This window comes from Carassius gibelio, chromosome B18, assembly GCF_023724105.1.
Source record: "Carassius gibelio isolate Cgi1373 ecotype wild population from Czech Republic chromosome B18, carGib1.2-hapl.c, whole genome shotgun sequence".
NCBI classification, from domain to species: Eukaryota; Metazoa; Chordata; class Actinopteri; order Cypriniformes; family Cyprinidae; genus Carassius; species Carassius gibelio.
In genome coordinates, this window is record NC_068413.1 from 1,740,790 (window position 1) to 1,765,209 (window position 24,420).

At 36.6% G+C, this 24,420-nt stretch overlaps 1 protein-coding gene across 3 annotated transcripts in view; it reads right to left on the reverse strand.

Moving 5' to 3' along the window:
* Positions 1-22,628, reverse strand: part of LOC127977714 (carbohydrate sulfotransferase 8-like) — a 148,139-nt gene extending 125,511 nt beyond the window's left edge. For all 3 annotated transcript variants that reach the window (XM_052582740.1, XM_052582738.1, XM_052582739.1), the window contains exon 1: positions 22,350-22,628. The gene's annotated coding sequence lies outside the window, so the exon portion shown is untranslated. The remainder of the gene's footprint in view (positions 1-22,349) is intronic.
* Positions 22,629-24,420: the final 1,792 nt, after the last annotated feature.

Here is a 24,420-nt window from a genome sequence, read left to right on the forward strand (position 1 = left end):
ACACATCGTGTCACCATCACACTGATGTGTCGCCGCCTATTCAGTCCTTGGTCGGACCTTGCCTTTCTACGGGCCGGCGTGCCCTTAGAACAAGTGTCCCGGCACGTTGTTGTCACAACAGATGCCTCCAACTCGGGCTGGGGCGCGACATGCAATGGGCAGGCAGCCTCGGGGTCCTGGACAGGACCTCGACTGCTTTGGCACATCAACTGCCTGGAGTTGCTGGCAGTGCATCTAGCTTTGCGACGGTTTCGTCCGCTAGTGCTGGACAAGCACGTGTTGGTCCGCACGGACAACACTGCGGCTGTTTCGTACATCAACCGACAAGGCGGGTTACGATCACGTCGCATGTCTCAACTCACCCGTCATCTCCTCCTCTGGAGTCAGACGTGGCTCAAGTCGCTGCGCGCTGTCCACATCCCGGGGGAGCTCAATCGTGCAGCCGACGCGCTCTCACGACAGCTCACTTTCCCCGGGGAATGGCGACTCCATCCCCAGACGGTCCAGCTGATCTGGAGTCGATTCGGGGAAGCCCAGGTAGACCTGTTTGCTTCCCACGAGTCCTCCCACTGCCAGCTGTACTATTCCCTGTACCTCCACGTGTGGCTTCTAGACGGGACGCGGCAGACCTAAGTGATCTGCCCCCAGCGGTGGTAGACACTATCACTCAGGCTAGAGCCCCTTCTACGAGGCAGGCCTATGCTCTGAAGTGGAGTCTGTTCACGAATTGGTGTTCTTCTCACCGAGAAGACCCCCGGAGGTGCCCGGTCAGAGTCGTGCTTTCTTTCCTGCAAGGTAGGCTGGAGCCTGGGCTGTCACCCTCCACCCTGAAGGTGTATGTGGCTGCCATTGCAGCACATCACGATGCAGTGGACGGCCGGTCCCTGGGGAGGCATGACCTGATCGTTAGGTTCCTGAGGGGTGCCAGAAGGTTACATCCTCCTAGGACACCCCTGATTCCCTCCTGGGACCTCTCTATTGTCCTGGCGGGACTTCAGAGGGGTCCCTTTGAGCCGCTGGATTCGGTTGAGCTGAAGTTCCTGTCTCTCAAGACAGCGCTCCTGATCGCGCTCACTTCCATCAAGAGGGTCGGGGACCTCCAAGCATTTTCGGTAAGTGAAGAGTGCCTTGTGTTCGGGCCGGCCTACTCTCACGTTGTCCTGAGACCCCGGCCTGGATACGTGCCCAAGGTTCCCACCACTCCCTTCCGAGACCAGGTGGTGAACCTGCAAGCGCTGCCCCTGGAGGAGGCAGATCCAGCCTTGTCGTTGCTGTGTCCCGTAAGAGCGCTTCGCATATACGTGGACCGCACCCAGAGCTTCAGAAGCTCTGAGCAGCTCCTGGTCTGCTTTGGAGGTCAGCAGAAGGGGAAGGCTGTCTCTAAGCAGAGGTTGGCCCACTGGATAGTGGACGCCATCGCCTTGGCTTACCATTCCCAAGGCGAGCCGTGCCCCCTGGGGGTGAGGGCCCACTCCACACGGAGTGTGGCCTCCTCCTATGCGTTGGCGCACGGCGCCTCTCTGGCAGACGTTTGTCGAGCTGCGGGCTGGGCGACACCTAACACCTTTGCGAGGTTTTACAACCTCCGTGTAGAGCCAGTTTCCTCCCGTGTGTTGGGTAACAGGTAATTGGCGGGAAGGGCTGGCTGGGTGTCTCGCTTGCTGCGCCATTCCCCCTAACACGGGGATGTGAGCGCCTTCTTCTCCCAGTAGAGTTCCCCGGTTGGCGTACCCTGGTCGAGCATCCTCCAGCACCCTCGGCGTCAGACTTGGCGGAGCAGTCTGTCGCCAGGCCCAGTACTGGCGTTAGCATGCCCGGAGCCGGTCAGCCCCTGTACTGGGCTAGGTGTCCATATGGCTGGGTTCCCTGCGGGTAATCCCATATGTGTATTCTTCCACGGTAAGGTTTCCCTCTTGGCAAACCCGTGTCTTCCCTTGACAGATCGCTCTGTCGGTCTCTTCTGGCAGCCGTTCCATCCCTACTCCAAGGTAGGACCTGCCTCAGAGACCCTTTCCATATGTAGTACTGCCCCCTGGGTCAGTCCATATCGATATATCCACATGTCACCTCCCTACGGGTAGGATGTGGTCTCCGTAGCGACCTTTCCTAAATGCTCGCTTCCCCATTGTCTTGCCAGCTGAAAGAACAAATAGGGAAGATTTGAAGCAATCTTTCACTGAAGGTTGAAATCCCTTCCATTTACTTTATGTGGGCGGAACAGCAGCATGGCCTTCTCCAGCAGCGATGTACTCACCCTTTGGCCCCTTCGGTACCAAGGTCAGTGAATTTGCGCTGGGGCTTTGGGAAGGTTACGACCTTAAGCGTAGCTTTTGTGGCACGCCAAGGCTTGTCAACAATTGCAGCGCCTCAGGGTTGTGACGAGGTTCAGGTTGTGGCGTTTTCCATAGGACCCCATTTGTCGGTCGACATAACTCGTAGTGACCGACAGATAGGGAACGTCTCGGTTACGTACGTAACCCTCGTTCCCTGATGGAGGGAACGGAGACGTTATGTCCCCATGCCACAACCTTGAACCATTCGCTGTTGCCGGGACACGTTCTCGGCTCCTCAGCGTAAAACCTAATGAGTGGATGCACCTGTCGCCCTATTTATACCCGCTGGCACGGGGAGTGGCTCAGGTGTGTTAATCCACTTGCCAATTTCATTGGCGTTTTCTCTTAAAATCAGAGATGATTGGCCTCCCAAGTGAGACCCCATTTGTCGGTCGACATAACGTCTCCGTTCCCTCCATCAGGGAACGAGGGTTACGTACGTAACCGAGACGTTTTGCAACTGCAAATGAGTTAATTCCTGTTCTGGTTTGAATTGATTTATTTCCTCTCATATGTAAGTCGTTTTGGATAACATGTTCGGCTAAATGCATGAATCCAAATCTATGCAAATAAATAAATAAAACGCTGTTTAAAAAATTGTGCATACATGCATGCATACTTAAACATAAAAACAGAACTAGAAAAAATGCTAGAAGAAATAAATTGTTCTGTTAAATGTTATTAAACATGTTATCAAATGTTTCTGCTAAATGCAGAAATCCAAAAGTAAATAAATAAATAACATGTTTTTAGAAATACATGGATGCATAGATGCATATATAAAACATATAAAAAAAATCCAAATAAAAACACAATTGTATATAAAAAAGTGAATAAATAAAGAAAATCAAAATATTACCAAATATAAAAAGGCAGCTAAATAAAAGCAAACTAAATAAAATAAAAAAATACATAAAAATTTAAAGTTTTCATCAAATGTTTTGCTAAATAAATGCTGCACAAATTACATGTCTTGCTCTTGTAATTCCCAAATCTATAAAAAATTGCAGTGAATTTTTTTTGCCATTTGTGAATTTTATGAGCACTAAAGGCAGAGAGGCTTGTTCTCCACTCATATTTAATGCAGCTCAATTATGCAATGGCTTCACAAAAGCTTCAACTAAACTCATTTCTGTTTTCAGGGTCTTGAGCACCAGTGAATTGAGGAAGGAGATTAAAAAAAGAGAGAGAATAATAGACGAGCACTTTGATTTTGGGGAGCCGCAGTGGACCCACATACTGAGAATCTCCTCTGGGACTGATGAGAAAATATCATCCACTCGCATCCCATCCGGTCAACAGCTACTGCTTTTGTTTACCAGTTGCACAAAAGCTGAAGACAAACGCTAATGAAACGAAAACTAGAATGTCTTTCTCATTTTGGAGTCGACATGAAATCACCATTGAAGTATACTTTAACAACATTCATGGTCTTATTATTTATTCACTGAGAATGTTTCACTAACAGTTCTACGCCTCTGAAATTCAAGACATTGGGGGAAAAAATACACCTGTATGAGTTTTTGCCTCGTATATGATAAGCAATTTAATATGAGCAGAGACATCAATATCAAACAAGTGCTGTTTTATACAACAGTTCAGTAAATAAGGAGTTAACACAGTGTTATATTCCTAGATACAAAGTTTTGCACATGAAAATATTAGCAATAAAGCCACAGAAGAACTGTTGTGCATCTCTGAGCAACACAGCAGTGATTTGTTTCTGAATGAATCTTTGTTTTGAATGAATCGTGTGAACCTTGTAATGATTCAATGGCATGTGCATAAAGACATTTGAACAAATCGAATGAATGAATGACTCAATGACTCACTCATTTACTGCCACATGCTAGCAGTTTTAGTTTCTTATTTAGAGCATCATTTCATTAAATTCAGTTGCCCAAAAGAGGTGCCGGTACTCTATTATAGCAAAAAAAAAAAAATACCCTTATCCCCTGAGGTAACAACAACTATATTGAAGGGGTTTTATATACAGCAGTCAACAGGCGACCTTAATAATAAATCCTTTTATTAGTTTGTGGATTTGCTTGAGCTAGAAAGAACTACTGAACATAAATAAAATGTGCAAAAGGATTTTGAAAAAATACCCTTAGAAAGAGTTACTGCATTACTGCATTCAAACATCCAAACTGACTCAAATGATTCGTGAACCTGCTACGAACTCCCAAACTGACTCAAATGAATCGCGAACCCGTTACGAACTCCCGAACTAATTCAAATGATTCGTGATCACCAAACTGACTCAAATGATTCGCAAACCCTCTCTGAACTCCCGAACTGACTCAAATGATTCGCGAACCCGCTACGAACTCCCGATCTGATTCAAATGATCCGCGAAGCCGCTCCGAACTCCCGAACTGATTCAAATGATTCGTGATCACCAAACTGACTCAAATGATTCGCGAACCCGCTCCGAACTCCTGAATTGACTCAAATGATTCGCGAACCTGTTACGAACTCCCGACCTGACTCAAATGATTCGCAAACCCACTCCGATTTCTCGAATTGATTCAAATGATCCGCGAAGCCGCTCCGAACTTCCAAACTGGTTCAAATGATTCACGCTCCATATTCCGAACTAGGAAGAATTAGGAAGCGTTCATTGTGAAGGGTGCTCTGAAAAGCGGCAGCACGGTGGCTTTAAAAGATCTTTTGGAGGTATTTTTACAGATTTATTAGATTAATTATTCACCACATCTTGTATAATTAAATCAACAATTTAAATCAACTGACAGCCCTAGTTAGGACAAAATGTTCTTCAATGTTCTAAATGAATGTTTATGGAATGTTCTTATAATTGTTTTAAAATGTTGTCATAATGTTCTTATAACAACATTCTAAGAACATCCTCGTGTTGTTATTTGTACATGATGAACATTCTAAGAAACATTTTTTTGTAACTCTTAAATAACGTTCTCATTACGGCAAGATATTTTGGAATATCTTAAACATTCAAATAACATCATATTTTGGGTGAAAATAAAGTTAGTAGAAAAGAAAAGTTTCTGTAACCTTTAAATAACGGGGTCAAAAAAATAAGCTTATTTTGAAAACAAGTTAATTTTTCTGACCCCAGTGGCAGATTTCTTCATTATGATCATTTTTCAGAAAACAAGATTTAACATCTTAAGTCATTTAATGACTTAATTACTCGTTGTTTCTCAAGTAAATATATCTTGATGTAAGAACATATCTGTACTGAAAAACAAAACTAATACTAAGTAAGTCGATGTCATTTTTATTCAGCTTTATTCTCAGTTTCCAGCTGTAATGTAATGAAAGAAAAGCTCTGAGCGTGGTTTTCTGTTGGTTAAGATGCATGGGTTTGTCCTGCATTAGTTACTGAGTAATGACTAACAGTGTGAGTTATTCTGTAATGTGCAGCTCATCCACAGGAAAACAGCCTTTCAGGGACATTAAACAGCTTGAATAATTACTTGTTTAATTGTTAATCTGTTTTTCCATCATAACTTCAAATCATTTTTCACATCAACAAATTGGAGCACAAGATGCTGATGCAACATATTATTGAAATGGCACACGCCTGCAAATAAAAGAAGGAATAAAACCAATCTGTCATGCTTATAGATGGAAAATAGAAATATGAACATTGGCTTCGCTAAGCAGCACAAATTTGGCTCATTCAAAAAAAAATATTTATGAACATCCAATGTTATAGTTAATAAATCTGAAGCGTTAGAGCTTGAGCAGATTTCCCTTGTTTAAAAACACTTTCTTAAAAGTGTAATATGAGTATTATAATTTTATAAGAGCAGAACAGATCAACTTTCTTCAGTTTCATTTTTCAGGTAACTTTCTCATTTGTTTGTTTAACTAAACCTTAAACTGTAATAATAATAAAAAACTTCATATGACTTATTTACAAAAACAAACAAAAATAATAATAATATAAGAAATAAAATTGACTAAATTACACTTTAATTCAAATTAAAAGAAAAGCATTGAATACAGATGATACATTTTGAAATTTTAAAATACAAAGTTTAAATAAAAACAAAATAACAACTAATTTTAAAATCTGAATAAAATCTATAATATTATCTCAATTACACTAAAATAACAGACACATGAATCGGAAGTTACCAAACTTAGTACAAATAAAACCTTAAAAGAATTGTAACTTGAAATAAAATAAACATTAACTGAAATAAAATAAAATGTATATATAAAATGATATACTTTATAATTTTACATTTATATAAATATACTATACTCTATTATATACAATATCATTATAATATTTCTATTAAACATATACACTTATTTTATTGCATCTAGATGCCATTGGAACATTTGTCTCTTTTTTTTCTTACTTGATAAACTAAAATAACTCAAAAAAAAAAAAAAAAAAAACGAAGACATATTTACAATATATATATATATATATATATTTGAGTAAATTATATATATATATATATATATATATATATATATATATATATATATATATATATATATAATTTACTCAAATGCAAAATCTCACAACAAAATTACTAAAACTTTAATAAAATTTAATATAAAATGTAAAATATAAAAATGCAAACTAATTCAAAATCTATCTCCAGTGTTGGGAAAAGTTACATTAAAAGTAATGCATTAAAATATTGCGTTACTCCCTAAAATGTAACTAATTACATTACTTAGTTACTTTTTATGGAAAGTAATGTGTTAGGTTACTTTTGCGTTACTTTTTAATATTATTTTTATTATAAGAAGTTATATTTATAGCAAATGTAAAAGCCAAAAAGTGTAATGAATAAACCTCAGGCCGAAGGAAAAAGGAAATTCACGTCTGTACAGTAAAAAAGCAGCAAAAGAACATTCACTCTTGAGCAATAAAAAAACAATGAAGCAAAATTGTAAAAATGTTAATTTTTAATTATTAGTATGGTTGAACTGAATCATCAAAGGTCAGCAGCAAAGACACTGGTTAATACGTTTGTGTTATTTAACATTTAATTATTGCAGGTTTGCGTCATCTTCTGTTTTTTTTTTTTTTTTTTTTTTTGCGAGAGGGATGAATTAATGCACATTTGCATTTAGTCTAGAACTACATCATGTACATTGATTTCTCTCAGTATGAGGACATGAGACTCTTGTCATTCAATAAAACAAAGTAACTGGCATTACTTTTTTGAAAAAATAACTCAGACATTTTCTTGTAAATTAAAAAGTAGTGCAGTTACTTTACCAATTACTTGAAAAAAGTAATCTGATTAGGAAACTTGAGTTACTTGTTATGCGTCACCCCCAATAGTGTCACATCAGTGACACTAGAACGCATGAAATGAGGAATCACAAGATACCAAACCCCACAAAAAACACTACAGGCCTGAAAGCAAATGAATTATTAATTACCAAGCTGCATTCATCAGCGAATCCAGCTGTCCCTTCCCTTCCGAAATGAAATTAGACAAATCAAATTGTACATTTTCATGTATATTAGCAGCCGGCTGTCAGGGCTCTGTCAGGCCTGTTGCTTTCTTTCAGAGAGATTGTAAAGTTGGCAGCATGGTGACGTTTCCAGTTTGTTATAAATAGGCTCCATAAATCTGGAGAGGCGGTGGCACGGGATCAGATCTGGCACGGCCAGGAGGGGATTTCTGAATTACAGTCCGCTGGTCTCCTGCCAGACTCATCCGTCAAAGAGCATCTCCTGCCATCAGCCGACGCGAGGATCCTCGTCCCAATCCTAATACAAGAGCATCAAATATTCATATGCAAAACTCCAGATAACTGGCTTCACTTGGTAACGTCTTAAAGCATTTAATTAAAATTAATTCAACACCCAGGCCACTCTTTGCATGACAAAACTGAGTTTTAAACTCATGCACTATAATCCACTGTGCATGAGTGATCGATGAATTGTAGCTGTGATATTTGCTCTGGTACAGAAGAGCGAAAAAAAAAAAATCAATATTTGAATAATTTCTCAGACGTCCAGGTCAAGGCCACCAGCAGATCAAACATCGCCAGTTTTTTTTAGTAAATAAATTCTGTAATATTTTATGATCCTGATCCAAACAGCTTCAAATTTATTTCATAATACTGTATTCTAATGTCTTATTTTTGCATTATAATTTTTCTAACAAACAATTTTATAAGAAACAGCTTAGATAACATGAAACAACATTAAAATACTATAATTTTCCTTTGAAATACTCAACCTCGTTAAAATATCCCGGCCACATTTAACCAAATAATATCAATTAAGCAATCATTATTATATATTAGACACCAACTTGTTTTTTTTCTGTTACAAAAAAAAAGCATATTTCCATCTGACAAGCTCCAGAACATGTTTCCTGTTTCTGATGCAGAAAAGTTAGTTCATGCATTCATGAAAATATAATCATATTACCCCAAATGTACAATCTCTGCATTGGACGCCTATTACGCCGAGTCGTGATGCAGATCCAGACGCTGAACACCTGCAACCTTGAGCGCAAACCTCAGCCGAAGCCGGCCAACAGCATTAAACAGCATTTTAGAAACACACAGACTCGCTGCATGATGAAATATTGATACTCTCTGATCCACGTAAAAATCCTGCATCTCCCGATGAATTATTTCTAGCAACATCCAGCTCTGTTCCTGTGCGTGCAATGGGTTTCTCTGGAGAAGATCTTTCAGTTTATCATGAAACAAGGGAAATGTCCACCGAAAAGAAAGAAACAGTCAACATGTATACATTCTATTTTTAATAACTTAATTTTACTCACCTAATGATAAAATGAGTGTTCATTTTTATTTACTAATTAAGGAATAATACTGATAATTATGTTGAAATTTTGGAATTTATATGGAAATTTGAAGTATTTTATTGTGATTGGTCCAACAGGACATCTTACAAATATTTGTAAAATTAATAAATGTAATAAAATAAATAAAATATAAAATGTACACAAAAAAATTATACAAACTGCCATTGGGAAGTGAAATAAAATTAATTCAAATTAATTCAAAACAACTTAATTTAGAGTTAAATTATTTAATTTCTAAAATAAACACAAACATATAATTATGCAATTCTAAAAAAAAAAATGTTTTTATGAATCAAGGAATAATTGTGGAATTTATATGGAAATTTTGGGAATCAATAAGTGCATCCTTCAGTCAAATATTTGTAAATTCATAGATTAAAAGCGTAAACATTATGATTGATGAAAATAAACGACCCTTGGTGAGTAAATAAACTGAATTAAAATTAAACATTTAATTAAAAAAGTTAAATTAATAAATGTACAAAATGAAAAAGAAAATTATAAATAATAAAATATTTTAATTAATTATTAAAACTGATTACTAAATAGGAATTTTGAGTATTTTATTGAGCATCCTACAGTCAAATAATTGTAAAACGAATAAATCACACACACACAATTATGTAATGTAAAATAATTCATGATTACAATACTAAATTAAATTATTAATCACTTTTATTAATGATTGATGATCAAAGCTGATTTTATTTATTGTGATTGGTCAATAACGGCATCCTGAAGTCAAATATAAAACATATAAAGCATTTACTACAGTTGAGACCTGAATGACACAGTGCTGCCGATCACCAACAAATCCCAGTCGGACATTTGATCCAAACCTCAGCGGCCAGGTGTGTTATTAAGTTTGACTTTACACCACAAGAGCCGTCGATCCCGGTGAACCGAAGTGGACCGGACACCTGAGAGAAACCGGCATCAAACCCCACTGATGTCAGAGTCAGCGAAACACTCTTAGCTGTCAGGAAAGAGCTGCTTCTGCCCATCATCCAACCGCAGCAGCTGCTCGCAACCAAACACATGATTCACTCAACACTGAAACACTAAAAACACACTTGCAACCACAGAAACACCAATGAGAATATGTAATACACCAATGCATGTTGAAGGATAAACACCACCAATCACAGCCTTCGAAGGGTATGATTGACAGGACGGCTATCCAATCAGAATTCTTCACCACTTTTCACAGAAAACTAATGCACTAGTGCATAAATCAGCTTAGCAAACCTCTCAGCGATAATGCGGAAATATTGAACCTTTTAATAATTACTCAGATGCTTGTTTTGAAGACTGTGTGACCTCGCAATGTCCATCTCGCTTTTGTGGTCTACAGATCATCAACTAAATGTAGAATGGCCTTGAGTATTGAATGGCCAATACATAATGCTTTCAGGTAATGCAAATAATGGTGTGTTGAATATGAATGCTGTGATTAGATACAAACCAGGCTGAATCCTGGAGAAAATCTGTGGCGGTTGTTTATAGAGAAGTCGAAAGTCTCAAAAACGTCATTCTTGCAGGAACATTTAGCAGCGTTTGAATATTATTCATATAATCAAATTAAATACGTTTATGAATATTATGAAATATAATCATGTAGCAAAAGATTCAAACAAATGTTGTTCTTTTGAACTTTCTATCCGTCAAAGAATCAAAGACAAAATTGTATGTATCATGTGACACTGAAGACTGGAGGAATGATGTGAAAATACAGCTTTGATCACAGAAATAAATTACATTTTAAAATACACTCACATAGAAAACATTTATTTTAAACTGTAATAATATTTCACAATTTTTACTGTAATTTCCATTAAATAAATGCAGTAAACAGAGGAGGTAGAAATGTGTTTCTCTGAGTGTGTCGGTCTCTTAGCTGAACACACACAACGGTGTGATGAGATCTGATGTGACTTTCGTTTGGTACAGCACTTATCTGCTAAAAGAGAGAGTCTGGACCACTTTCAGCGAGGAGAATAATTCATGAAAACCAAAAACCAAAAAAAACAAAAACAAAGGCCCATATTCTTGCCATCACACGTCAGAAACCCTCTGATCAGTCTATAATACAATGGCTATAGAGCAAGGAAATTATCATAAAAGCTCACTAGTAAAAAACATTTTTCCATTCAGTACAGTGCAATACAGTACAAGTTTCATGCACTTGTAAAATGAGGATGCTGTCAAAAATAATGTCATAAATAGATTTTCTTAATTCTATTAACTCAATTAAATCAACATTTAGTGTTAGCATCCTTTGCGTTTAAAGCAGTTTTTGCCCTCGGTGCACTTGAGCATAGTTTTTCAGGGAGCTTTGCAGGTTTCTTAAAGCATCTCGGAGACGTTGCCACATAGTTCTTCTGGATTTATTCTGTCTCAGTTGGTTCTGTTTCTTCATGTCATTCCAGACAGACTGATGATGTATCTACCAGCTAAATGAAATGTTAAATCATAAAGGCTCGTCACAAAATTAGCAAAATGTAAACTACAAAACAAGGTGTACTGTGAAAAATCCTGACTCAATATTTCTGAATTAAAATAGCTTGCCCACTGCCAAAGTGTCACAGCTATAGTTGGCCATCTGATCAGAGCCTCGCTAGGCCATAATGAATGATTGTAATTAAGTTAAGTGCGACACCGAGCGCTAATTGATCACCAGGTGCTGCCGACGCAGATAGAGTTACAGTTTGAGGAGCCCAGCCGTGAGGAATGATGCATTTTTCCACCATAATTTGAGACCTTCCCCACCTGCGGTCACATCTGGATTCCCCTGATGGACACAAACTGCTTTCAGATCACTGGATTCACTTCGAAACGCTCGTGGTTTATCCTGCTTAGCACTGAGACATATAGATCAGATATGCACTGTTTAACACACACACACACACACACACACTTACGGCTCTACCTGTGAGAAGATGAATGAGTGTTGTCAGTAAATGCGTGCTGGGTGACTTCACAACGGGAAAAAAGGGCATTATCTCCCTTAGAAGTCCTGACGATGCAAAACCACACAGCAACCTCATTAAACACCACGTGGAAACAAATCTCTCATTTTTGGTGTCATTTTTCCAATTTTAATGGCATCAAATAAACATCTGTATCATCTGAGCGCAACACAATAAGCTCATAGCTCGATAAGTAACTGTGCGTTTTCATTGCTTTGTACTTCTCATATTGATGTCAGCGAACAAAAAACAACATTATTCTTTAGAATAGTTCATAAGAAGCACAAACTCTTCTCTGTGAACTCTTTAAATAAGATTAGAAGAGAGAGAAAAGTTGCTGAGAGGTCCTCTGAAACTCTTATATTTAGTTTTGTTCATCAATGTTTTCCCCTGTGCAGAAATCTCTTTTTCATTTCCATATTCAAATATGCTAAATATGACATCAGTCTTCCATCAATATTCCCAACTAATATGAAATTTTCAGACTGGTTGTTAGTTTTGCATTAGAGTAAATGACTTGAAGTTGGACTATGTGTGTTGATTTGTTAATATTAAACACTTATATTAATCATTTTAATCCTAATGTTTGATTTATTGAGTTAACTAGTCAAGCAACTAGTCATTCCATGACTGGCATTTAAAAAATATCTGCTTATTCTAACAAAATAAAGTTTGCATGTGTATGGCATATAATAACATACAATATATAATCACCAATACTTTTATTACAAAGTTTTACGATAAATAATAAATATAAAAATATATATAAAAATAGCCAGAAAAAATGTAAATAAATATTTTTTAATAACGATTTATTAACATTACATCAACAATTCCAAAAATAATTATATGTATATAAATAAATATAATTAAATTATAAATTTACTTTATATTTTTTAATAAACTAACATTATAAATAAATTATTTTAAAAACATATAATCACCAACATTTCATTACAGTAAAATTTATAATAATAATAAATATAAATAAATAAATATAAATAATTAAATGTGAATAAATATTATGTTAATCACCAATATTTCATTATAGTAAATATAATAATAATAAATAATATTTGAACAAATAAAACAACTTTCAAAAATATCAAATTTAATACAAAAAAAGCATTTCAACTAATTTTTGTACTGCTTAGAATTTTTGTGAAAATCAAAAGATTCTTTCTTCTTTCTTTCTTTTTTTCAGAAATCTTTGATGAATAAAAAGTTTAAAAGGACAGAATTTGTTTGGAACAGAAATATTTTGCAACATTAAAAGTGTCTTTACTGTCTTCAAATCTGACCACAAACGGAACAGTTGTAGATTAATTAAGATTATTAGCTCTAAAACCAGTTGACCTATCGGTAAGCCCCTCCCCTTGAACGCAGATGAGCCAATAGCAGTCGAGTATCAGTTGCACAGGGAGCGGAACTCGGACATCTTTAGGTTTCAGCGCCATAGACCAACACCGGAAGATCCAAAGCGTGCATCGTTTCAATAGTGTTTCTGCTACAAAAATGAAAAAATTATGTGCCTAGGGTACTTGTAACACTAATTCCAGGTATCCTAAGAGGATGGCCAATGTCATTTATTTTATTCCATTTCCTAAATCCAACCAAAACCAAGCAATATTTCCCAAAGCATTCAACCTTATTTACAATGAAGATGAAGCTAGCATTAAAGTTACTGAGTCCATGCTAACATACAAACCTAAATAGCGAACAGTTCTCACGTAGTGAACCATGCAGTGAAAGGGTGCCCTTTAATTTAATCTTACTCTGAGGCATATGAACGATGTTGATTCTGGATGTTATCATTGCGACCCTGATGACCGTAATATAAATCTTCCTGTTTGCATTGTGATTTATTTTAATATCTTTTATATATCCCTCCATGGTATATTTAAGGTTTTCACTGTCAGCTGTCATTGTGAGACAGTGAGCAACTCCATTTGCCATTTGTCCGAGTTAGCAACATTAACTGAGGGGGGCGGGGCTTACCAATAGGTCAATTGCGCCAACTAACAAAGACAACAAAGTTGGAAATACCGTACGCAGACTTCCCACCCTGATAAGCCCCGCCCCCTCTCCTCATCCACTTCCCCCATTGGTTACGGTGTGCTGAGTGAAAGGTAGTGCAGTGTGTTGGTGGCGTATTTCTCCTGCATTCTCCCACACTCCCAGTTTCTCTCGCTCTAATCCTTTTCAGAGCGTATCACATTACGCTATTCTTCCCTTTAATACACGCTAATAGCACCAATATCTTCTGCCGTCTCCTCTGCCAACACAAACACTCTTAAAGCTGAACAAAGCAGCTTTACCTCAGCAGAGTGAGTGTTCATTGCTGTGGAGCGGATTCCTCCTGCGCGCATTCGTGCTTCAAATAAACACTCGCTGGAGTTTGTGCCGGTTGTTTTCTTGCAGCTCGATCAGGGAGTGACAGCAGAGGTCAGAGTGAGTTCTGACGGTCAGTGTGACCAGATCTCCAGCTGAAAACAAGCAAACAAACTGTTTGAAGGCGAGAGGAGATGCTTCATGCATTATTCAGCACTGCCGGCTCTAAACTTCAGTCTTTGGGGGATTGTCTGACATCCCAGATGAATAATTAAGCTCTGACCTTTTATCCTCATTAAAGGTGATGCGGGGGGTGAGATTTTCCTCCCGAGAGCGGTCGAAGCCTAGACAAGCTGTCAGGAACGGCACTGAAATCAAATGACTCGTGTTGCAGAGCCTCGGATGCATCTCCGACACCGAAACGAGAGTATTGCACATGCTTTTACACATGTTAGGTGAGCTATAAAATGTGGGTTTGTTCAGGAAACGCAGTGGTGCAAACTACTTTCTTCTCAAATCTCAGTTTGACAGTTTAACAGCTGAACCCAAACTTCTGTCACTAATTGGAAAACGTCACTTTAGAACTAGTATAGTACAGGGAAGGAACATTGAGTTGCTTCATTGAAAACATATTGTATTACTGTATTAAAAGCTCATTAGTATTCTGCAAAGTAGAGTATTTTCAGAGAGGGATGGACGGAGTGAGTGTGATTAGCTGCATCTGATATCAGTATTCTTTCTTCAGCTTTCTTCAGTCTTATATTCACAATAAAACATAAGCGGTATCTTTGTCGTACTATCCTTTCATTTTTTGAGGGTGATTTTCAATGACATTTGTTGACTGCGTCTTACAGGGTGTTGTTGAAATTAAAAATAACTTCCTCATTTTCAACAGCATTTCAACAAAATCACCATTATTAACACACTCAACCTTCTTAATACTTAATGCTATAATTAAATATTACTATTATTCATATAGAAAAGTTGCTAGGCCACTCAGTCGAAAGTACAAAGGCATAGCTCTGATATACAGCATTAAAGCTATATAAAATATACCATGAGGAGAATTTGGCCTTAGCCAAAATGATTCTAGAACAAATATTAGATTAATAAGAATCTAGAGACCAAAGAATGCTCGTTAGATTTATCCCAAACAATATATAGCTTATGTTTAAATTATAGAAGATCTGGCTGATGCAAGACTGCTGTCTGTCTGTGCAAACAATATAATAATAATCACATAATACAAATCAATTAAAAAACATATAACACACACACACACACACTTACAGCATGTAAGTGATATTTTAAATCTAAAATTGATGTTTATACATACATATATATATATTGGTCAAAGACGTTAAGATGTCCGCATCAAAAGAAATGTACAAAATTGATTTTGTGTCCATAGAAAGTACATTAAATGTAAGTAAAATGTCTACTTTTAAGGTTTCAAATAAGTTTTTGGAGAATAAAAAGTCAAAATTTGGTTGAAATAATGTTACATTGTCATTCAGTGTAACACAACATTAATGCAAAATTTCAAACAGCATGCTTATTCTGACCTGTACATATTAAAATATCTAAAAGACTAATGCAGCATACTAAATTTTATTGTGTTTTAAATTAGTAAAAAATTCTTACTGACAAATGAGCAAAACCTAGGATAGTGGCAAATGTTAAATTTTTTTTTAATTACAACTCATTAGTATTTGGGGTGAAAGTAATTAGTCTTTTAATATGTCATAAATAGACATATTTTTGTTGTAAATATGCCTGACAAAATTGTTACACTGAATGACATTTTACTGGGTGTCTTCTGTAAATCAGGGGAAAATGTATGATATTTATTTTTTGCTCAGAAAAAAACAAAAACAAAATTGCAATTAAATAAAAGAGAAAACCTTTTGCATTTTTGGGGGGTGAAAACTACAACAGTTTAAAGCAGTATCACACACATTTTTTATGCTTAAACACTTTTTCATCTTTGACCCATATATATATATATATATATATATATATATATATATATATATATATATATATATATATATATATATATATATATATATATATATATATATATATAATTAAATAAATAAGAAAAATATATAAATATTTTAAATCTAAAATAAAAATACAAATACAAAAAATGTCAAATATGCAATTAAATAAAATAATTATAATTTTTATAGAAATCTTATGATAGAAGATGTTGGGTTATTTGAAAAGAGCAACCATGATTTCAAAGCTTATTATACACCCCAGTAACGCACTTTTTACACTGGTTGCACTAAATGCAATTTTAGTAAATTTTCTTTCCATTACAGCACAGATGTTGAGTTGCTGTAGAAGCTCAAATTCTCGCTCTATAGACTCTGAAAGGCCGTTATATCTGTTGACTCCGTTACGCTGATCTGAGTGGGATGGATATCTGACTCGCGATGAGCTCATGAAGAGATTCCAGGCCTGAAACCTGGACTCGTTTAAGGCAGAGTGTATTTATAGCCGGCAGAGAAATAATTGATTGTGATCAGAGAGGAGATTGTACACAAACACAACAGCTGTGCTGGATTAGAACAAACCCTGTGCTGCTCTGCTGCTTCTCCACTCATCTTCCTCCTCTCTCTTTCTGTGTGACGGGAGGGAGGATGTTTCTTTGAAGTGTGTTTGTCATGCTGCGCTGTGCTGCTGCTCTCCGGTGGCTCTTTCCACAGCAGAAGCCTTGTATGTGTCACACACACGTCCCGCTGTCTGCAGCACACCTGGACCTCACACCAAACACCGCTACTGAACCCTCGGAGAACATCCCAACTCTCTACAACTGATACAAACTCTAAAACTGCTCAGGAATATTAGCGATCAGATGGGAAGCTTGAAGTGAATTGAGCTGAATAACTGTTGTCTACTTTAAAGATAGATCGAATTAGTTTCATAATTATTTTGCAACACTGTTATTGAACTGAACTGAATCAACATGAATTGAGCTGAATTGATTATTGTCTTTGGTAATAGTAGATTACTGTTATTGAACTAAACCAAATTGCCTATGAGCTGGTCATTGCAGTCTGTATTGATATTCATAGCTGAATCACTTCATAATTAATGAACTTTATTGAACTGAAGTGAATCAGCACTGAACTGAACTGAGCTGAATAATCACACAATTGATCTCCACTGTTGTTACACAGTATCACACAGTTTCTTAACTCAATTGAATCAAATGAATCAACTGAACTGAGCTTAATAATAATGACACTATTGGCTTCTGTAGAGATGCATACAACTGAATCAAATTCATTTCATAATTGATGAATTATGCAATATCGACATTTACTGAACGGAACTGAATCAACACGGAAATAAAACTGAGCTGAATAACACACTATTTTCTTCTGCTTATAGTGGAAATTAATTTGTTTCATAATTGAACCAACACTGAACAGAATAATAACACTATTGTCTTTTTAGAATTTGAATCTGTCTCATATTTGATCATTAACACTATATTTTCTTGTTCTATTACTGTGAAGCTGCTTTAAAGCAATCTGTACTGTTTAAAACACTATTAACATGAATTGATTAAAACTTAATTTGAAACTGTTGTGCAATAGTAAAAAGCATTAGGTTTAATTCTATAATTCTGTGACAAATTGCTTATGCTTCTCTACTTCAAGTCACTTTGGATAAATGTGTAAATGCAGCAAAAACGGTCTAAAGTTAGACTAATGCACTGCACATGCAAACACAAAAAACTATAAGTATTAATCATCTGGATTGCATCAAGCTAATCATAACTATTTGTACTTTGTACAATCTTTATAATGTAAAACTACTCATGAATTATTGCAGTCAGGATTTATGATCTTTGACTTTCTGAACAGCAAAGAGCAGTTTAGACAGGTATTCATACCAGAAACAGATTCCAGAGAATATATTGTTATTTGTTAACACCAAAAATAACCGAGGTGTGAAATGCCACTGCATGCAGAATCTGAGCCGATGCGCAGCACAAACGCCATGAAAGCGCAAAATGATTTCATATCCCTACAGTGAACTGAAGAGGCAGGTCCATTCTCTTTATCTAAATGTTTAATAGCTTTTTGTTGAGCTGAAAAGGACCCAGATAGAAATAAGAAGCTTTTCAGTTGAAAGCCCAGGCCTCCTTCCAGAATCACATCTGAAGATGCTCTCGCTCGCTCTCTGCCTTTCTCATTCATCTCAGTGATGCACACTCACCATGCGCTCATCTTGTCGGTGCAAATTTGACCGAATTTGACTATCAAACCTGATTAAAGTTGTATTCAGATGGAGGAAAGTCTTTCATCTTGATTAAACTCAAATTTAGGGCAATACACCACACTGGGGAAAGTGAATATAAATTCCTGTTGAAAATCAATACGTGAATACAAGACTGATTGCTCCCATATTTAACTAAAGGGATCAAGATTATGCAATGAAGAAACACACATAAACACGTTATGCACATGTCAACAACCTAAACAATCAATGCCAATGTAAACTACAACACTGAACGCACTGTAACTGCCTCGCTTTAATCTATATCAAAGTAACTGGAGTCCATGCAAGTGTGCATTATTTAAAGGGATAGTGCGCCAAAAATTAACCCTTAGTAAATGAGCAGAACATGCATGCACTCACAAACATGTTTGGAATGTTTTCCAGAAAATATTTTGAATATTTAAAAAAAAAGAAAATATTTTGAAAAATGGGAATTGCCTTCTGTATTATTTTTATGTTAAAAATTATTAAAAAAAATCGAATATGTGATTCACAGAATTAATAAGTCATACATATTTGAAACGACAGAAGGGGGAGTACAGTCCAGAAAATATATGCATATTTTCTTGTTCAGTAATTTCATCTTGTTTTCCAATACAAATATCTAAACATTCTTAAATCAGAATCTAATGAGAAAAATTACAAGATATCAAGTCTTGCTTTCTGCAAAAAAATAAAATAAAAAGTTAATTCAAATGGAAAATATTTAATTTTATTTTTTAGCGTTCTTCAGAAGACAAGACTTAATATCTTAAGTCATTTATGCACTGATTTAAGGATGTTTAAATATTTAAGATTCCCATTGCACACACAGATACTATATAAACCCGTGTGCATTGTGCATGTCACATGCATGTTGTCATCCCTCCGTCACGTGGTTCCTCACAAACTCTCTGTATTCAGCTCTTCTCTGCTCGGCTCTCCTGCAGAGTCTGGAGCGGATCTCTCTTCAGGTCTGTGGGAACGCGGCGGACGGTGGAGCCATCTGGAGTGTGACTGTATGTTCCTGCCTGCTGGTATCACGCCAGCACTGAGACTCTCCTCACTAACACGCAGCATCCTGACAGCGCAGCCCGTGTGCGTCAGACCCTGCGGTACAGCAGCGGCTCCAGCCCACCGCCCGCCAGACAAGACAACCTGGATTGAGACGTTAGGATGTTTCACAAGAGATCTGTGGAAGCCAGTTTCTGTCGTGGGATTAAAAAAGCTCATTGTGACTTTTTATCTCACAATGTTGAGCTTACATCTCTCAATTCTGAGTTTATTTATTATTTCAAATCTTGCTATTACTACTTTTTATTTTGAAATTCTGACTTTATATCTCACACTTTTCTCATTACATCTTGTAAAATTCTGACTATTTCTCAGAGTTTATGTCTCACAATGTTGACCTTATATCTTGCAATTCTGACAATTCTGACTATATATCTTGCAATTCTGACTGTTTCCTCACAATTCTGACTTTATATTTCACAATTTAGCTTGTTTTTCTTGCAACTTTGTTTTTTCCTCACAATTCTGACTTTTTATCGCACAAATCTGAGTTTACATCTCACATTTAAATCTCATAATTTGGACTTTATATCTTGCGATTCTGATTTTTTTTTCTAACAATTCTACCTAAAGGTCAAAATTCTATATTCTGAATTTATATCTCAAAATTCAGACTTTTTACCCCTAATTTTGACTTTATATCTCAAAATTCAGACTTTTTACCCCTAATTTTGACTTTATATCTCATAATTCTGACTTTTTTCTCACAATTTTGAGTTTAAATCTCACAATTCTGAAATAATATCTCAGAATTTGGACCTTACATCTTGCAGTTCTGACTTTTTTTCACACAATTCTGCCTTTGTCCCACACAATTGTAAGTTTAAACCTTGCTATTCTGAACTGTGACATTTAAACTCAGAATTGTGAGAGAGATTGTGTGTTATCTTTTTTTCATCCTGTGTTGGAAACAAGCTTTCATAGAGATCTCAGTAATGCCTCAAATTATGAAATTTACCAAGATACTAAAGTCTGCAATCAAAAATTAATGATCTCAATAGGAGTTCAAAGACCAAATGATGACCTGAGTTGCATATCACATTATTTTTTTCAACTTAACTCTCAGCTTTTGAGCTTTACGTGGTTTCCCAGGAAATCTACAGCTTCATTTGGTGCTATTTTTACATCTCCACATGGGTTTTAGAAGAAACTGACACAAAAGTGTGAACTTCATTAAGTCTCCGGAGGCATTAAAGTAAACCTCTGAGCAATTTTCACATGCACTCGCTCTTTCCAGTTCAATGCCAGACACTGCAGGTTTTTCTGATTTTTCTTTGATTCTGGATACATGATATATAGTCCTGACAGGAGCATTTTCAACATCTGAATATAAATTACAGCCTCGTCAGAGAAGGACAGATAGCGACCTGACTGACCACCGACGGAGCCTGACAGCATCATCTGTCAAGTTTCTCACGCTGATGTCACAACTGTCGCTTATAAACAACGCTAGCTCGGCTTTGCAATGTAAATCAAAGTATCCTTGAATTAATGTGACGTCTTCAGAAATGATGACAAAGAGAAGGAAGGGCATGTGTCACAGAGAAACCAGAAACTGGGATGAGTTTTATAAATCAGAAGCTTCAAAGATCTGACCTCAAAATGCAAGAATTGAATTCTAGTCTAAGATTTTAGACTATTTCAAAACACCGCAATTCAGATATTTTGGAGAAGAAACGGTTTCTCATCCCTTTGATTTCCATGGTATTTTTTGTTCATGCTATGGTAGTCAATAGGATCCAAAACCATTTGGTTACCCACTTCAAAATATCTTCTTTTGTGTTTCACACAAGAAAGAAAGTCACTGGAATGACGTGAAGTCAATCTCTGACCTCAAAATATATATATATTTTTTTCTTCTATTCAATTATATCAAAATACAGCATTGCAATCCAACTGATCTGTATCCATCTATATCAATGTCAGAAATAATGTGGAATTACATCTGAGACACATTCATGGCACAAAACTCTAACTAATGACTTGGCAACTTGTTTAATGTGTCTCATGCATATTGACCTATACAGCAAGCCTTCAGTATAGTTGCTTCTTCAACTAATACAATAATTTAAACATGCATGATTGCTTTATCTCAGCGTGTGTTCATCATGGAAGAAGTGGCATTATTTGTGCACAAACAGAATCCAGTTAGAGCCGCACCTGCTGTTCTGATTCACATTTCATGCCTTTAAAAATCACGCACATCTCCAGCTTTGAGACTAGAACTTTAATCAATTAAAGCTCATTGGTAAATTAAACAAAACAGTCGTTCAACAGACTGTCAGCACTCCTGGTGACCCTTGGAAAAAAAGTTTACCATCATTACTATACCATAATGTGATAGACAACTGTTAAAATCGCATCATAAATCAACATGCAATCTCATTCAAAACAATGCATGTGGTGTCTACCACAGTTGTACGGTGAGATACTAGCTACAGATAAGTATGGTATTTTATTTTTATAGCAACTCTTTCATGTTTCCAACCTCTAGGCAACACCTTCCCATGCAAGTGCAATGAATGCATTCGAACAATAAAACTATCGGAACCGACCTGTGCAGATGATGATGATTCGGATCAGATCAGATCATTTCAGCACCATGGACAGCGCGATGCAACATCCACTTGGACCGTGTTTGAGATCCTCTTGTTGCCCGATCCGGATCCACTTCGGTTCGGTCCGCTGGAATGATGCGCGCGAGTCTGATAGATATTTCCTTTGTGAGTCTCCGAAGAGAAACTGCGAACTGTTAATGCGTCTGCAAAGTGTCTGCAGGTTCAGCTCTCTGTGGGAGGAAGATGAGGATCGGAACTCAAACTCACAGCACAGACGAGCGAGCGCACGATGCGCCGCCTCTTACAGAGAGAGAGAGATTGAGAGAGAGAGATTGAGAGAGAGAGAGAGAGAGCGAGCGCGCGCAGTGTGGGTGTTCTTCAGTGTGAATATGTGGAGCTGCTAACTGTGTGCACTCACTGCACGAGCAAATCTCACCAAATCTGTCAAGAACATGTGCAGATCATATTCACAGTGCATCGTTCTTTATCACCATTGTGACTTCTGTGGCATTTAGACAATTCAGCACGTTCACATACACTGACAAAAATAGTGTAGGATTTACTAAAAAAAACAAATGCACTTAGTAAATTCCACATATAAATACTGTACAAAGAAATAGTTAAAATCGTTAAGTTCATGGCGTCGACTGTTGCACTGTTGTGCTCAACCCAATCCCGCCCCCTATTCCTGCATCTTTTACTATAAATAAAAAAATAAAAATACTCACAGTATCTTTAAAACGTTAAAATCATATTTACAGTATATAATCTTTATCATAAAATACATTAATAATGCAGGTCAATGTATTAAAAGATGCATTATATTTTGTGATTGTATACTTTTCCAGCTGCATTTGTTATTATTATGTATATTATATTATGTGCTGAAGTATAAAGATCATATTTTTTTATAAATACTCTAATAACCATTTTTATTAAAACTTCAAAAAAATCTGTAAAGTCTGTATTCCTTTTATTATGAATTGGCGTTATTAATTTAATAATAATTATATCATATCTGTTTCACTGTTTTTTGTTTTGCATTGGGGTAAGGGGGTTATTATAGGTCATAATGTGAATTTATGCTGGTTTTAAAAAAAATAAAAAAAATTTTTTTATGAACAATCATTGTGTATAAAAATTTAATTAATTAATGTTTAATAACAATGAGATCACATAATACTGCCACGAAAAGAATGCAAATCTGAGCTCTTTAAAGTAAAAAGCTTTTAGCTTCCCCATATTTAACTAATGGGCTGATGATCTGAATCAGGTGTGTTATGTAGGGAATACATCAGAAATGTGCTCTTATCTGCCATTTTTCATTCTTACATGAACTATGAATGTGTACAAATCTAAATCATTATACTTACAGGTTGAGTAAAAGTTTTGAAATAGAAGTGATGATATGTATTTTTTTTAGTTTTTTATTGTGTGTGTGTGTGTGTGTGTGTGTGTGTGTGTAATATGGTATCTGCCAGCAGTAAAACATCACCTACAGATGTTGTTTAATGACTGCAATAAATGTTAGGGTTTAGGTCTCAACCTAAGTCTTGAGTATCTGGAATCATGACAAAACACATGTCAGATGAGATGCATGTGTGTCTTTAGTGCCTTCACAAGAACTGGAACAGAAATGTTACTGACTGGCTCTGTGTCCACAGGCAGACAGACAGACAGACAGACAGACAGACAGACAGACACAGACAGACAGATACAGACAGATAGAGACGGGCAGAAAGACTGAGGAAAGACTGAATCTGAGGAAACAGATAATCAGGTTACTGAGGATGTATGCTCAGAATCACATATAACCTCCACCATCTCCAGAAACTCAAATTCTCTGACACACACACACACACACACACACACGTTTGTTTTTGTGAAAAGTGGGTTCCTCCCCCGCCCTACACCAACCCTACACCTACCCCTAACCCTCACAGGAAACTTTGTGCATTTTTACTTTCTCAAAAAAACTCATTCTGTATGATTTATAACCGTTTTGAAAAATGGGGACATGGGTTATGTCCTCATAAGTCCCCCTCTCCTTGTAATACCTGTGTCATAC